Source organism: Haematobia irritans, chromosome 5, assembly GCF_050003625.1.
Source record: "Haematobia irritans isolate KBUSLIRL chromosome 5, ASM5000362v1, whole genome shotgun sequence".
NCBI classification, from domain to species: domain Eukaryota; kingdom Metazoa; phylum Arthropoda; class Insecta; order Diptera; family Muscidae; genus Haematobia; species Haematobia irritans.
Window position 1 is genome coordinate 6,187,133 of NC_134401.1, and position 17,232 is coordinate 6,204,364.

The window sequence follows — 17,232 nt, forward strand, 5'->3', positions numbered from 1 at the left end:
ATTAGCATCGACGGCACTTGAATTCTGGGTTAAATTTTCAATTGACTTTTTTGGCAACTAAACACGATCATTTTGTCTATTCACAAACTGCTCAATTTGGAATGACTTCTCATCGAAGAAAACCGAAGTCGGTAACTGGCCACTTTTGTACAAGCGAAGCAACTCCTTGGCTCTTCCCAAGCAAAATTTTTTTGTGCATCGATGAGTTCTTGCACTTTTTGGAACTTCAATGTTATTTTTATACACAAACCCACATAGTGGTTAGGGTTTTTCGTCCGACTGTCTGTCCATGAATTTTTTGAACGCACGATTTCGGTCCAATTACTATGAAAGAAAAGTTTTCTTCTCTGAGGAACGAAATTTTAGACAAACTAATTTTATGTAATTTTCATAAGAAATTAGCATATATGTCAAGACCCAAATTGAATCATCTCACCCAGCCAGATCTTACTAGAGACTATGGAAATGTGGATTGGCCGACACTGAAACAAACTTGTATAGTCAGGCTTGTAAGATGGGTATCTGGCATTTTCTTTTCAATAGCTTGGTAATACCAATTCCTTAATCTTCATGTCCAATTAGCTCGTATTAAAATTGTAATAAATAAGAAAAAACTTTATAACAAAAGGGAATTTAGTTTCTGAGGAAAATATTCTTTCGTTGGGTGTAGTAAGCGATTTTGAAGAAATTTTACACAATGACGAATGATTTCGATTTTGCAAAAAAATTGGTCATATTTTGATAATTGGATCATGTCATTGAATTTAGATAGAGCTTCCATATATGTGTGTCGCCCGATTTGCGATTCGCTCTTGGTGGCCGTCTGTCTGTCCATGCATTTATTGTCCGAAGGGTCTGGTCGCAATTGTTAACCGATTTTGATGAAATTTGCTACAAGTTTCTTTTTGGACAAGGACGAAAGCTATTGATATTGGATAAACAATTGCACTATTGGTGATATAATATATAACGATCGACTCAGAATCACCACCTGAGTCTATGTAGCCCTCCGGAGGTTTTGGTTTCCACACTTAAGATTGTCCATAAGGCTTCATGATGCCCTGTAGACCCAATATTGCGAACATTTTATTTTCATCATCTTTATAGGACCAGTGTCTTAAGGTAAATTTTTTGCCAGCAATCCATGGTGAAAGAAGTCTACTATCCGACCATGGTTAGGTTAGGTTAAAGTGGCAGCCCGATTAAGATTCAGGCTCACTTAGACTATTCAGTCCTTTGTGATACCACATTAACTAAAAGTACCTATTACATATGGGCACTTCTAGTTTTAACCGCTGAACCTTCTTGATTATTTTTCTTTGTTGAACCAACCAGATTGTTCCAAAAACATTAGCAGACTGCTTAAGTTAACGTTTTCCAGATCCGCCAGTAATCTGAAGCTATATGCTCCTAAAAGTTGCTTGCGCTTTACACAAAATGCAGGACACTCACACAAGAGGTGTTTAATTGATTCTTTTTCCTCCGCATCACGACAGCTCATACAATAGTCATTATACTTCGCGCCAATAGTTTTTGCAAAATCTCCTATCAGGCAGCGACCCGTTATAGCAGATATCAGGAGTGATATCTGACGTCTCGAGAACATTAGCCATATTTGCTTGGTGTCGTTACAACCCTTGCAATTCTCCCATCGAACATTTGCCATCATAACAGCCTTCTCACGCAGCATGAGCTTGCAGGTAGCTAGGGGCATACCAACAAATTCTAGTTCCCCTGGAATATGTAAGGTAGTCCCTAGCCTTGCCAACTCATCGGCTTCGCAGTTCCCCGGTATGTTCCTATGGCCAGGCACCCATATTAGGTGAATATTGTACTGCTCAGCCAACCTTGCAGGTTGACTGTCTGAGTATATATTAATGCCCACATTTTTTGGAACATTACTTCTCAGCCAATTCGCCACCTCTCTTATTGCTAATATTTCAGCCTGAAAAACACTACAGTGATTAGGTAATCTTTTCGCTATGTGAAGTTCCAAATCATTAGAATATACTCCGAAACCCACTTGTCCATCCAATTTGGAGCCATCAGTGTAGAAATCTATATATTCTTTATTCCCCGGGGTCTGTGTGCACCACGCCTCACTGTTGGGGATTAGAGTCTCAAACTTTTTGTCGAAAAGTGGACTCGCCAAAGTGTAATCCACTACGTTAGGCACATCTGACATTGTTTTGAGGACAGAACTGTGACCGTAACCTTTTTCCGACCACAGCGATAGTTCGCGCAACCGCACAGCCGTTGTTGCAGCTGACTGTTTGGCCAAAATGTCTAAAGGCAATAGATGCAGCATGACATTAAGGGAATTTGTTCCTGTCTTGCTGAATGCGCCTGAAATACACAAACACGCCATACGCTGAACTTTATCTAAACCAGTCGGTTTCTGAAGTGCCGGCCACCAGACTACAACACCATATAGCATTATAGGTCTAACCACTGCCGTGTATAGCCAATGCACAATTTTTGGTTTTAGTCCCCACTTTTTTCCTATTGCCTTTTTGCACGAGTACAAAGCTACAGTTGCCTTCCTCGCCCTTTCTTCAATATTAAGCTTAAAGTTCAGCTTCCTGTCCAAAATAACGCCAAGGTATTTTGCACAATCACCAAAGGGAATTTCAATACCCCCTAAGGAAATAGGCCTAACCGTGGGAGTTTTGCGATCTTTGCAGTACATGACTAATTCTGTCTTTGCGGGATTTACCCCAAGACCATTGTCTTTCGCCCATTTTTCAGTCATCCGGAGGGCCCTCTGAATAATATCTCTGATTGTGGTTGGGAATTTTCCCCTGACTGCCAGAGCTACATCATCTGCGTATGCCACCACTTTTATCCTTTCTTTTTCTAGAGTAACCAGAAGGCTATTTATAGCAACATTCCAAAGAAGAGGTGATAGAACTCCTCCTTGGGGAGTGCCTCTGTTCACATACTTTTGTATGTTTGCTTGTCCTAGTGTGGCTGAAATACGTCTCTTCATTAGCAGTTCGTCTAACAGCCTGAGTATACATGGATCAACATTCAGAGTTGTCAGTCCATTTAATATCGAGCTCGGATGGACATTATTGAACGCCCCTTCGATGTCTAGAAACGCCACGATTGTGTATTCATTGACAGATAGTGAGCTTTCAATAAAGCTGACTAGTTCATGTAGTGCGGTCTCAGTAGACCTGCCCTTTGAGTATGCATGCTGTCGTTTCGAGAACAAACTTGAATCGATGCTAGTTCTAAGATAAATATCTATCATCCTCTCCAGAGTCTTAAGTAGGAATGAGGATAAGCTGATTGGTCGGAAATCCTTCGCCCTCGAGTGAGAGGCTTTTCCCGCTTTAGGTATGAAGACGACTTTTGTTTCCCTCCACTTTCCTGGGATATATGATAAGTTGATACATCCTTTATATATCACCGACAACCAGGGGATAATTTTGTCAGTTACAGCTTGTAACTCCGCCGGAGTAATTCCATCAGGTCCAGGGGATTTGAATGGTCCAAAGCTATTTAGCGCCCATCTTATTCTAGTTTCCGATACAATTTCCTCGACAGGAAACGACCGCTGAGCAACTGTGGCACCGCCAGTACATGGTTCAACCGTCTGATTTCCAGGAAAATGTGTGTCCAATAGTACCTCCAGCGTCTCCTCACTGGACGTTGTCCAATTGCCCTCCGATGTTTTAATGAAACCTGGAGCGGAGTTGGTGGATGCTAGAACCTTCCGTAGTCTAGAAGCCTCGGACGTATTCTCAATACTGCTGCAGTAATCATTCCAAGAGTTATGCTGAGCCTTTCTCAGTTCTCGCTTGTATCCTCTCATAATCTTCTTGTAAGCGTCCCAGTCCTCAGAAGCTCTGGTGGACTTTGCCTTGTTAAAGAGCTTCCTGCAGGATTTCCTCATATTACTTAATTCCGTAGACCACCATGGTGGTCGATGTTTCCCCCTTGGCTTTCCTCTAGGGCATGCAGCTTTCAGTGAGATGTTGAAGGCCTTAGTAATCCGCTCCACTGCGTATTCGATATCTTGCACATTTCTCATATTTGTCTCTGTTATTTCCGGTATCATCATATTGAACGATTCCCTATACCTATTCCAGTCAGCTTTCCTAACATTTGGCGGAAATATGATCTTGGTGATATGAACATCAAATTTGAAACTGATGTAGCGATGATCTGAGAAGCTGTGTTCACTTAAAACCTGCCACTCAGATATCATTTCATTCAGTTCTTGCGAGGCCAAGGTGATATCCAAAACCTCTTGCCTGTTTTTAGTGACAAAGGTTGGGACATCTCCCTTGTTGCAAACTACCAGATTAGTACGCAAAATAAACTCTATTAGCGACTCTCCCCTTGCATTAGTATCACTACTTCCCCATATACTATGATGTGCATTCGCATCGCATCCCATAATGAGTTTCGTCTTTGTTTTCAGTGACTCCTCCACTAAGGTCTTAACGGCATATGGAGGCATCTCCCTGTCATGTCCCATGTAGACCGAAGATACCCAATATTTGCATTTGTCTATTTCTAAACTTGCAACGACAGTGTCTGTATTGCACATTGAAGGAAGCAGAAACAAATTGAGCTCGTTTTTAGCAATTATACAGGCTCGATTTACATCATTACCAGTATACTGCAATAGTTTGAACCCCGGAGTACTTAATTCACATATTTTGTTTTTATAAACATATGGTTCTTGAATAAGAACTATATCTATGTCCCCTTTCATCAGGAGAACTTTTAAGGCAGCACATGCAGCCTTACAATGATGAAGATTTATCTGGAGGATCCGTAGGACCATCGAGATTTTCAACAACCGTCACATCAGCCGCTTCAATCGAGTCATCAAGAATGTCCTCTTCAGAGATATCGGTGACTCTCGCAATAACCATAGGTTCAACTTTGGTGAGTTCTGAGGCAGTAGAAGCCTCCTCACGCATACGGTATCTATCCATGTCTTCAAATGTCTTGGTATCCCCCTCGACTTCGCAAGAGGATCCGCTTACTTCTGATTCAGACAGAGGCTTGTCCATTTCTGAATCCTTTAGCTGATCGTTTTTATACACCTTCATTTGGATATAATGAAAGCCATAACATACACGGCCCTGGGACTTTGCTAGATGTGGCAAAGACTGAGTGTTCAATATAAACACTGCATGCCGTCTTGGCCCATCCACTTCATCCAAACGGCCAACCTTCCAATCAGCTGTTGGAAGATCTGGATTGCATTGTTTCAGTCTATTTAAAATAGATTCAGGGTCAGGAGGGTTTGCAGGTATCCACGCATGTGCTCTTGGTCTAGCCGGTATGTCTTTCTTCTCGACTAACTCTAGAGCAGCTCCTTCCCAAACTTCACCAATTAGTATCAGAGCAGCTTTAAAACATTCTATAGACCTCTGGTCCTCAAATGCGACTAGCTTAAATCGTCCTTGATACCAACCAGCCTCTTGGTGTCGAGGATCTGGGCCGGGAAACTTTTCCAGCACCTGTGAGTAGACGCCAGACAAAGCATTCTCAATTTCCCCCCATTTTTGCTTTGGAACCATACCGTCCAATGTTCCTTTATTAATGATAGCCATCACAAGGCTGTCTTTAGCAACTGAGGCAAACGATCGTTGATCCCTTTTGGAGGATGGCAGCTCATCCGGTGATCGTTCCCTTTTTCCAGCCTCAAGAATTCCTTGAGCCCATTTTAAGGAATCGCTTTGTTTAGCCGACAACGTGCTTGGGTCGACTGATCCTAATTTCTTTAGGATAAACAAAGCATTTCTGCGTTCTTTGAATCTCTTTCGTGAGGGATTACCTCCTTTTGATGCCGTTACCTTGGAAAAGGTCCGACTTGTCAAATTGTCGCCACCTGTCGACCCGTCTACAGGTCGACTAATTGGGCCTAACTCTTGGTCATTGCCCAAATCTATAACTCCAGTCGATACTCGTCCACTGGGCCCTGAAGTTAGCAACCCAGTGGATGTCTTTGAATTTCTCTGCATGGTGGCCTAATATCCCACCACACTTGAAATTCGTAGTAGGTACTTATTACGATGATTTTATCCGCTATTAAAAAAACACGTCCGTTCCGTTCGACGGTTGAAATACGTATTTATTTGTTTGATTCAACATTGACCATACACTGACCGACCATATTTATTTGTTTGATTCAACATTGAACATACACTGGAAAGAATATTAACGTGGCATTAAAGATTATGCAACCTAAATGTAAGGATGCGCAATTTACACAATATTAAGGAAAAATTTCTTTAAAATAATGAAATTTTAATTAATTTTTAATTTTGACAAAATTTTCTATAGAAATAAATTTTTGACAAAATTTTGTATTTTGTATATATTTGGACAAAATTTCCTAAAGACATAAAATGTTGACAACATTTTCTATAGATATAAAATTTTGTAGAAAAATATAAAATGTTGACAAAATTTTCTATGGCAATATAATTTTGGTAGATTATTTTTTAGCTCGAGTGTCAATCGTGATTTTTCTGTGATTGAGGATTGGTGTATTTGGGGGCTATATATAAAATAGATCTATACGGAATAATTTTGGCATGGTTGTTATCGGCCATACACTAGCGAAATGTACCAAATTTCAATAGGATCGGATGAACTTTCCTCCTCCAAGAGGCTGCGGAAGTCAAATCTGGGGATCAGTTTATATAAGGGCTATATATAATTATGGACTGATATGGACCAATTCTAGCATGGTTGTTAGAGACCATATACTAACACCACATACCAAATTTCAACCGGATCGGATGAAATTTGCTTCTCTTAGAGGCTCCGCAAGCCAAATCGGAGTATCGGTTTATATGAGGGCTATATATAATTATGGACCGATGTGGACCAATTTTTGCATGGCTGTTAGAAACCATATACCAACACCATGTACCAAATTTCAGCCAGATCGGATGAAATATCTTTCTCTTAGTGGCTCCGCAAGCCAAATCTGGGTATCGGTTTATATGGGGGCTATATATAATTATGGACCTATATGGACCAATTTTTGCATGGTTGTTAGAGACCATATACCAACATCATGTACCAAATTTCAGCCCCCAGAGGCTCCGCAAGCCAAATCTGTGGGTCCGTTTATATGGGGGCTATACGTAAAAGATAACCGATATGGCCCATTTGCAATACCATCTGACCTACCAAGTTTCAAGTCGATAGCTTGTTTCGTTCGGAAGTTAGCGTGATTTCAACAGACGGACAGACGGACATGCTTAGATCGACTCAGAATTTCAGCAGCACATTTTCTTTAAAGTAAAGAAAAACTTTTTTGTGTTAAAGAAATCGTCCTTATGTTAAATATATATTAGCTTAAACTTATTTTGAGGATTTTGTATCTTTGCTTTAAAGTTTTTTGTTTTTTTTTTTTTTTTTTGGAAATGAGAAAACATTTTTTCCTTGGAAGTATCTGTTATAATGTGGGTTTTTAAATTATCATTTATTTCTACGTGAGTTTCTACGTGAATGAAAATTCCATAAATAAAATCTATATCCAAATTTTAATTTTATATATCCTAGATTTAAAGTTAGAAAGATCTCTAGAAAATTTCCTTATTTTAAAGAAGCCACATCTTGGGCTCGGAATCAATACCAAAATCCCTAAGGGAAGGTTCAAATCTTTGGATCCAAGTAAACTTTGTTTTAGTGTGCACTATTTGCTACAGTAGAGAAAATAACATAAAAAATTAATATATCATATTAATGTAACTTAAACAAATATTATATATAATTTTTTGCTTGTGGTTTTATTTCAATTTCCTTACGATTAACATACAATACCACGAGCCTTTTGAAGAATGTGTTTTTTTTCGGGTTTATCTCTTTCGTAAGACTTAATTCCATGTTGCTTGCCACTTCCAGGAAAAAGTATGGAACTTTTTGTGTTGCTTAAGATATTCTCCCCGATATCCTTTGTCTTCCAGAGCTTCTCTGCAGAACTTACACAAAGTAGCATCATAAATAAACCACTGCATATGCCATGGGGTAGCAGTGTTAATATGTCAACAAAGGCTTGGAAGGGGGAGGGGGCCTGAGAATGCAACTTCAGATATTTCTTTTGAGTAAAATAACAAAAAAAAAAAAAAAACACAAACAGAAAACGAAACTATGGTGTAAACAATAACACACTCCTTGGATGCATGTGGTTTAATATATGGAGCTAATATTAAGGACCAAAGGAAGCCAACAACTGATATCACCATGCAAGATGTATCAATGTCATCAACAAGATAACCAAAAAAAGTGAAAAATAAAAAAAAACATGGCAAAATAAAATAAGGTGAAGCTCCGAAAGCAGGCTTTAAAAAAATCCATGCATATAAAATCTTTTGATATCTTTATTTGACTCATAAAAGCGCACCACTCACTATATACGCCGCCCCATAAATGCACTCAGCCTTTAAAGATGGTGGAGCGCCTAGCCGTGAACGAAGGAAGGTGTTGACTTAGTCAACAATGATGTCGGCATGGATGAGTTGTTGTTTCATGACCAGCACATTGAATCTGCATTGCTGCAGTATTATAACAAAAGTAGGGTTAGCGTTCAAAAATTTTTCTAAAGTAAAAGGATTTTGTAAAAAGGACATTAATTAAGTCTAGATTAAGGATTTTATAAAACAACAAAGAATGTGTAAGAAGACCAAAGATCCAGCTCTTACTATACTGAAGAGGATTACATTTTTTTGTTAAATGTTAAGTATTATATATATTTTTTTTTAATTTTACTGTTCAATAGCAAAACCTATCGGAAATAACATTAAATTTGGCACGAATTATGTCCTTCAAACGGCAGTGCCATAAATATGGGCGCCATGAAAATTTGCTCCAAAACCTAATTGAAGTAGGACCCCAAAAAAAATAATAAAGAAAGCAACAAAACCAAATGTTTTGGGGAGTAATTTCATTTCATTTTAGAGCCCCATATGTATTATGAAAATAAAGCCCAAATATTTCAAATGAAAATAAACCCCAAATTCCTTTTTGAGATTGTGTTTCGTTTACAAGTATGGTCTATTTTGGCTTTCTGGGATTTGGCAATGGTAACAACTATACACTCCTTTCTTGTTCTGAGTAGCATTGTATATCACCAGATTTGGGTTTTGAGTGGACGGCCTTTGGCCTGGGTTTAAGACTTTCTCCTATGGACACAGCTCAATGTGGGCTAATGCGACTCCCAAGAAAGTATTTATTTGTTTTCTTAAAACTTTTAAAGTGTATTTTCACACGGTCTTTTAAATTAAAAGAGAAAATAAGCCGTATTTTTATTTTGGGGTCGATTTTCATGTTTCAGGTACATTTTGTTGGTGCTCATTTCCATGCCGCCTCCAATGGCTGACAAAGCCATCATACGCTGCACAAAAGTAGCTTTGCGGTATTTTGGTCCATTCCTGGCTATCTTAAGATGATCAACACTTTGGTATTTTTTAGAGCCCACCATACTCTCCAAAATACCCTAGGTGCAAACGTCCAACGCATTAAGATCCGGAGACTTCGGTGGTCTTTGTGCATTGGAAATGAAACAAGGAACCTCCCTTTTAAGCCATTGGTGGTCAACTCCTGCTGAAAGAATGACCATGGCCTGCGGGCGAAGCGTTTGTCTGCCCAGGGCTTCAATACTGTTTTTAGGAAATTTTACCGCTAATATTCGGCATTTATTTTAACCCCACGGTCTATGAATCCGATCTGGGACCATCGGTCGTTACGATGGCCCACACATCGGCGGCGCTTGAGTTCTGGTGCCGTCCACAAAGACATCACACCCTGTTCAAAAGTGACTTTGGTATTTGATAGTGTCAATCATACTCTCCAACATGGACTGAGATCCGCTGATTTTGGTGGCCATTGTGTGATGGAAATGAAAGCGAGGGGGATGATTCTGAGCCCTGGTGGAATGTCCATGGTCTGCTGTCGAAGCATTTGTCTGCCCAGGGCTTCAAAACTTTTCCCGATAATATTGGGGATTTCTTTTTACATTACGGTTCATGAATACGAGCGGGTAGCGCCTACCTGCCGTTACGGCAGCCCACACCATCACACGCTGCACGAAAGTAGCCTTGCCCAAATGCAAAACTCCAATGGATTGACATCCGAAGGTTTTGGGGGAGAAGAAGCGAAGAACCTCCTGTTTAAGCCATTTTGGATCGACGCCTACTGAGAACGATAGTGCTGAGTCCTGTTTGAATGTCCATAGGAAATTTTCCTAATAATATTTGGCATTTATTTTGACCCCACGGTCTATGAGTCCGATAAGGCATCATCGGCCGTTAGGATGGCCCACACATCGGCGACGCAGGAGTTCTGGTGCCGTCGACAAAGACATTACTCGCTTCTCAAAAGTGACTTTGCGGTATTTTGTCCAACTTCCATGACCGACACCATACTCTCCAAAATCGACTTAGATCCGAAGATTTTGGTGGCCATTGTGTGGTGGAAATGAAGCTGCGAATCTCCTTTGTAACACATTCCTGGTTGATACCAGCTGAGAGCGATGGTGCTGAGTACTGTTGGAATATCCATGGTCTGCTGGCGTAATGTTTATCTAATCTCTAATCTTACTTTCCAAAATCGTCCATGCACAAACGTCCAACTAATTGCGATCCGGAGATTTTGGTGGCCATTGGGCACTGGAAATGAAGCGATGATCCCCACAACATTACCATGGGCAGAGGTTGAATTCTGATGGCCAATCGAAGGTGGAAATTTACAGCTGATCAATATTTTTATTCCGAGCCCACTGTTCCACCACAAAGACCTTCAGGCCTACTATACCCCACAGAGACCTTAGGGCCTACTATTCCCCACAGAGACCTTCGGAACTATTATTCTACCACAGAGACCTTCGGACCTAATTTTCCACCATAGAGACCTTCGGGTTTATTGTTCGCTCGTATATTAGCTAGTAGTCGTAGTAGTAGCTTCATTGATGGTCGTTATTGTTACTAAAACCGACCGTAACCGATTACCGATACCGGACGTCTATCGCGCCACTACCGATACCGAAGCTGACTCCACACAGCTTCCACAATAATCAAATGTAGCAGCAGTACAAATCTCTGATAGACGAAGATCTCATCAGCAGTTCCCGATCATCTATAGATCGACGAATAAACAATTTCCCGATCCCAAATCGACGAATACGCAAATTCTCAATCGCCAACGAACCGAAATACTCAGCAACGACTAGTATTTCACGTTTCAAGGAATGTAATACATAGCCTTAAATTATTAACGAACCATCAACTACCGATCATCGACGAACCGAAGTTCTCCACCACTACCGTTCATCCACGAATCGCATTATACTCATCAACTATCGACCATCAACGAACCAATGTGCTTCTCCCTATCGATTATAAACGAACTTAACTTCTCATCAACTACCGCACATCGATGAACCGATATTCTTCGCACCTACCGATTATAAACAAACCGAACATGGATGACCCAATGTTCTGAGCACTACTGATCATCAACGAACCGATTTTCTCGGCGACTACCAACCAACAACGAAAGGAGTTCCTCATCAATTACCAAAACTCTACGAACCAACGTTCTCATCCACCACCGGTCATCGACACACTCATCAACGAATCGATACGAAACCAATACTAAATCCGACCATAACGAATTACCGACCCGCACGACTAATATCGACGAACCCATGTGTTTTCCCCTACCGATTATAAATGAACCGAATTTCTCATCACCTACCAACTATCGATGAACCGATGTTCTCATCACTACTGATCATCAACAAGAAAACCCCTGCTTTGTGGCTAAGTACTTATCGGAGTATCCCCTTAGTCTCCTCCATGTATTCCCCAACTTTGCTCCAATCTTCGTTGCCATACTTCGTAGTCAACTTTATATTATTGTGACATATTTTCTACTTAAGGACGTCCTCACGGTCAACGAATTCGAACGGAGCTCTTTTCAATATGAGTTGCATCCTTTCTCGCGATATGTTCGTGAGCTGAACAAGCAAGTTTTCTAGCACTGCGTAGTGGATTTCGATCAAATCTGGCTTCTCACTTCAGATTTGAATTCCATCGCGAATAACTTTATTTGTGAATAGATCAAAATGCTTTGGAAGCTGTGTAAACTATAAAATAAATTGTCACTGGAATACATCTGTCAGCTGTCAGACGTAGCTGCCAACCTGAAAATTTGCTCATAAATCTCTAAGGACATCCCTAAGCAACCCTGTGAGCACTATATTGAATCTACTTTGGCAGATTCCGCATCACCACCAGCACAACCCCACCATCTTCAATTGTCATCGTCGTCATCACCATCGTCGTCGTTGTCGTCGTCGTTGTCGTCGTCGTATGGTTTAACATAATTTATGTGGTGGCGTTGTGATACAGGTGTGACAACATGAGATATCCATACCAGCAACGGGGCATCTCAAAGATATAACTTTATTGGCCATCCATGATATTGCTCCAAGTATAGTTTTAATGTTTTATATGGCTTATTTCTGATGCATGTGGCCACGATTGCAATGTGGAGCATAAACTTTGTCGATATTGCTGTGATAACGCCCCGTCATTATAAGAAAATGAGATTTGTTCGCAAAATTCGAAGAAGTGTAACGCAGTACGTAGTGCAACAGATCAGAAAAGCCAGGCCAATAAGAGTACAAAATAAATATTGTAAATTACTTTTGTAAGAAAAAGTAATTTATTTATTTATTTAACGATAAGATAACACACATACACACAACTCCTTTTTATTTGGCCTTTGAGTGGCATATTTCAATTTTCTCAATTAAAAGGAGAAACTACACGAGCTCTACATATTTGATTTGTTGATGATGACGATGATATCTTCTTTTGGATGCAGTGGCTTAATGAATGGAAATTCATTATGTGGTGTAGGTGTGGTTAGTTTGTAAAATGAAAGCCATCTACTTTTTTTGTGGATTAAAAATAATTTTTCAAAATTTAAAGACGATATTTTTCACAATATACAAGAAGAAGGAATTAATTTTAATATCCCTCAAATGTGCCGAAGAGTCTTATTTGAAAAGATTTGGTGTCCAAGTATTATGCATTCCACCCAACTTATGCATCTTAGAGTTTATTTCAGGGATGGAAAATGCTGTACTATAGTAATTTTTTCAATACCTTTGCACCCTGGTCAGTACCGTAGTACCCCCGGGAAAGATTTAGTACCTTTTGTGTAGACATTATTAATATTTTGAGAAAGTCTTTTACAAAATTATTTGCTAATAGTCTTTTACACATTTGGCAAAACAGACAAGTTCAAGGAAGAAAATCTCGCATGAGTCAAAAACACGATTTTATCGAATTTCAAGAAAATTGGTAAGAAAATCTTACCAAAAATTACCAAAAAACTATTATTTTGCAAAATTTAATTTCTTCAGAAAGTTTTGTCAAAATTTTACTTCTATGGACAACTTTGTCAAAATGTTATTTTCTTTTTTGTCAAAGTTTTATTTTTATAGAAAATTTTGCCAAAATTTTATTTCTATAGAAAATTTTGTCAAAATGCTATTTCTTTAGAAAGTTTTGTCAAAATTTTTATAATTATAGATATTTTATCAAAACTTTATTTCTATAAAAAAATTTGTCAAAATTTAACATCTATAAAGAATTTTGCTAACATTTTATTTCTATAGAAAATTTTGTCCAAATTTTATTTCTATAGAAAATTTTGTCAAAATTTTATTTCTATAGAGAATTTTGCCAAAATTTCATTTCTATAGAGAATTTTGCCAAAATTTTATTTCTATAGAAAATTTTGCCAAAATTTTATTTCTATAGAAAATTTTGTCAAAATTTTAATTCTATAAAAAAATTTAACAAAACTTTATTCCTAGAGAAAATTGTGTCAACATTTTATTTCTATAGAATTTTTTCAAAATTTTATATCCATAGAAAATTTTGTTAAAATTTTATCTCTTTAAAAAATTTTGGCAAAATGTTATTTCTTTGAAAAGTTTTGTCAAAATGACATTTCTATAGAAAATTTTGTCAAAATTTTATTTCAATAGAAAATTCTGTCAATTTTTTTCTATAGAAAATTTTGTCAAAATTTGTTTTCTATAGAAAATTTTGTTAAATTTCTTTTTCTATAGAAAATTTTGTCAAAATTTTATTTCTATAGAAATTTTTGTTAAAATTTTATTTCTATAGAAATTTTTATCAAAATGTTATTTCTATAGAAAATTATGTCAAAATTTTATTTCTATAGAAAATTTAGCCAAAACTTTATCTCTATAGAAAATTTTGTCAAAATTTTATCTCTATAGAAAATTTTGTCAAAATTTTATCTCTATAGAAAATTTTGTCAAAATTTTATCTCTATAGAAAATTTTGTCAAAATTTTATCTCTATAGAAAATTTTGTCGAAATTTTATCTCTATAGAAAATTTTGTCAAAATTTTATTTCTATAGAAAATTTTGTCAAAATTTTATTTCAATAGAAAATTTTGTCAAAAATTTTAGTGCTATAGAAAATTTTGTCAAAATTTTATTTCAATAGAAAATTTTGTCAAAATTTTAGTTAAATAGAAAATTTTGTCAAAAATTTTATTTCAATAGAAAATTTTGTCGAAATTTTATATCTATAGAAAATTTTGTCAAAATTTTATTTCTATAGAAAATTTTGTCAAACTTTTATCTCTATAGAAAATTTTGTCAAAATTTTATTTCTATAGAAATTTTGTCAAAATTTTATTTCTCTAGAAAATTTTGTCAAAATTTTATTTCTATAGAAATTTTGTCAAAATTTTATTTCTCTAGAAAATTTTGTCAAAATTTTATTTCTCTAGAAAATTTTGTCAAAATTTTATTTCTATAGAAACTTTGTCAAAATTTTATTTCTCTAGAAAATTTTGTCAAAATTTTATTTCTCTAGAAAATTTTGTCAAAATTTTATTTCTATAGAAAATTTTGTCAAAATTTTTTATCCATAGAAAATTTTGTCAAAATGTTATTTCTTTAGAATTTTTGTCAAAATTTTATTTCTATAGAAAATTTTGTCCAAATTTTATTTCAATAAAACAATTTGTCAATTTTTTTTTATAGAAAATTTTGTCAAAATTTTTTTTCCATCGAAAATGTTGTCAAAATTCTATTTCTATAGAAACTTTTGTTAAAATTTTATCTCTATAGAAATTTTGTTAAATTTAATTTCTATAGAAAATTTTGTCAAAGTTTTGTTTTTATAGAAAATTGTGCCAAAATTTTATTTCTAAGAAAATTTTTTCAAAATTTGTTTTTTGGCAAAATTTTATTTCTATAGAGAATTTTGCCAAAATTTTATTTCTATAGAGAATTTTGTCAAAATTTTATTTTCATAGAAAATTTTTTTAAAATTGTATTTCTATAGAAATTTTGTCAAAATTTTATTTCTGTACAAAATTTTGATAAAATTTTATTTCTATAGAAATTTTGTCAAAATTTTATATCCATAGAAAATTTTGTCAAAATTTTATTTCTGTGGAAAATTTTGTGAAAATTTTATTTCTATAGAAAACTTTGTCAAAATTTTTTTTTGTATAGAAAATTTTGTCAATATAAAAAATTTTGTTAAAATTTTATTTCTATAGAAATTTTGTCAAAATTTTATTTCTATAGAAAATTTTGTCAAAATTTTATTTCTATAGAAAATTTTGTCAAAATGTTATTTCAATAGAAAATTTTGTTAAAATTTTATTTCTTTGAAAAGTATTGTGAAAATTTTATTTCTATAGAAAACTTTGTCAAAATTTTATTTCTGTAGAAAATTTTGTCAAAATTTTATTTCTATAGAAAATTTTGTCAAAATGTTATTTCAATAGAAAATTTTGTCAAAATTTTATTTCAATAGAAAATTTTGTCAAAAATTTTATTTCAATAGAAAATTTTGTCAAAATTGTATTTCTATAGGAAATTTATGAAGCCCCTCTTAGTTGGAGAGGAATATTTGGCATGGTGTTCCAGAACATCAAGAATTCTACCAATCTATTAAAGAGTAAAAAATTTGTCATTTTTGGTAGGATCGTGTTCATAATTGTATATAGCCCCCATATAAGGCGACCCCCATATTTCAATTATGGCTTTATAATTACCGCACAAAAATTCATATCGCTTCGTAATTATTTGTAGACTTCCCTAAATATACCGGTCAACAACTGAAAATATACGTATTTAATCGGCCTTTGTTTGGCCTAATACATATCCCGATAGTCCATATCTTACAATTTACAAGATGATGTTAAGAGGTTTTAAGATGCCTTACCATCGGCCGCAACCCAAGTAATTTAATTGTGGATGACCGTCTTTAGTAGAAGTTTCTACGCAATCCATTGTGGAGGGTACATAAGGCTTGTTAATTTTAGTATCCCTCAAATGTGCCGAAGAGTCCTATTTGAAAAGATTTGGTGTCAAAGTATTATGCATTCCGCCTGACTTAATTTATCTTCTTAGAGTTTATTTCCTTTTTATGTCCACCTCCAAACTAATAAAAGAATTCAAATTATTTATCTTAGGCCCCTTGCCCTCTGAGAATCAACACCCACTATTTGCTTCACAAAATATTTAATCAAAATGTAGCAAACTAACTAAATAGCCAGATAGATATTCATGGCCTAATTGTTTCAAGAAATTTTAACTTACAATTCGTGACACCTGCCCACATACAATTATCACTTGATTTCAAGTGAGAATTTCGTGCTGAAAAAATAAACAGAAATTAATTACCAAACACCTTTTGAAATGAAATGCAAAGTTTTTCAGCAGCACAAAGAAAATTCAAACAGAAGAAGAGATAAGTTTATCAGTGAACCCCTAACGAGAGAGCGTGAGACAGAGAGAGAGAGAGAGAGAGAGAAAGAGGAATATTTAGTTGTGCAATACATTAATACTCCTCAGTGACAAAATAGAGATGTGGATTTTATACTGAAGGGTGTTGGGACAAGTGGTGGAATAAATTGTCTTATGAACAGAGTTGCTTGGTTTATCAATTCAACTTGAGCAAATAATTTTCCATTTCAAAGGATAATGAAAGTCTTTCAATATGGATTTAATATTACAGAGAAAAATAAAATTATTTAAGATTTCCATAAAGAACCACCTACAAATTCCTTCTTTACAATTTATATTAATTTTCATCTTAGTAATAAAGACTTTTCATAAGGTGATAAGCGTGTTTATTCGATATTGAGTTCTCTAGAATATTAAGATTTAGTTTTTTAAT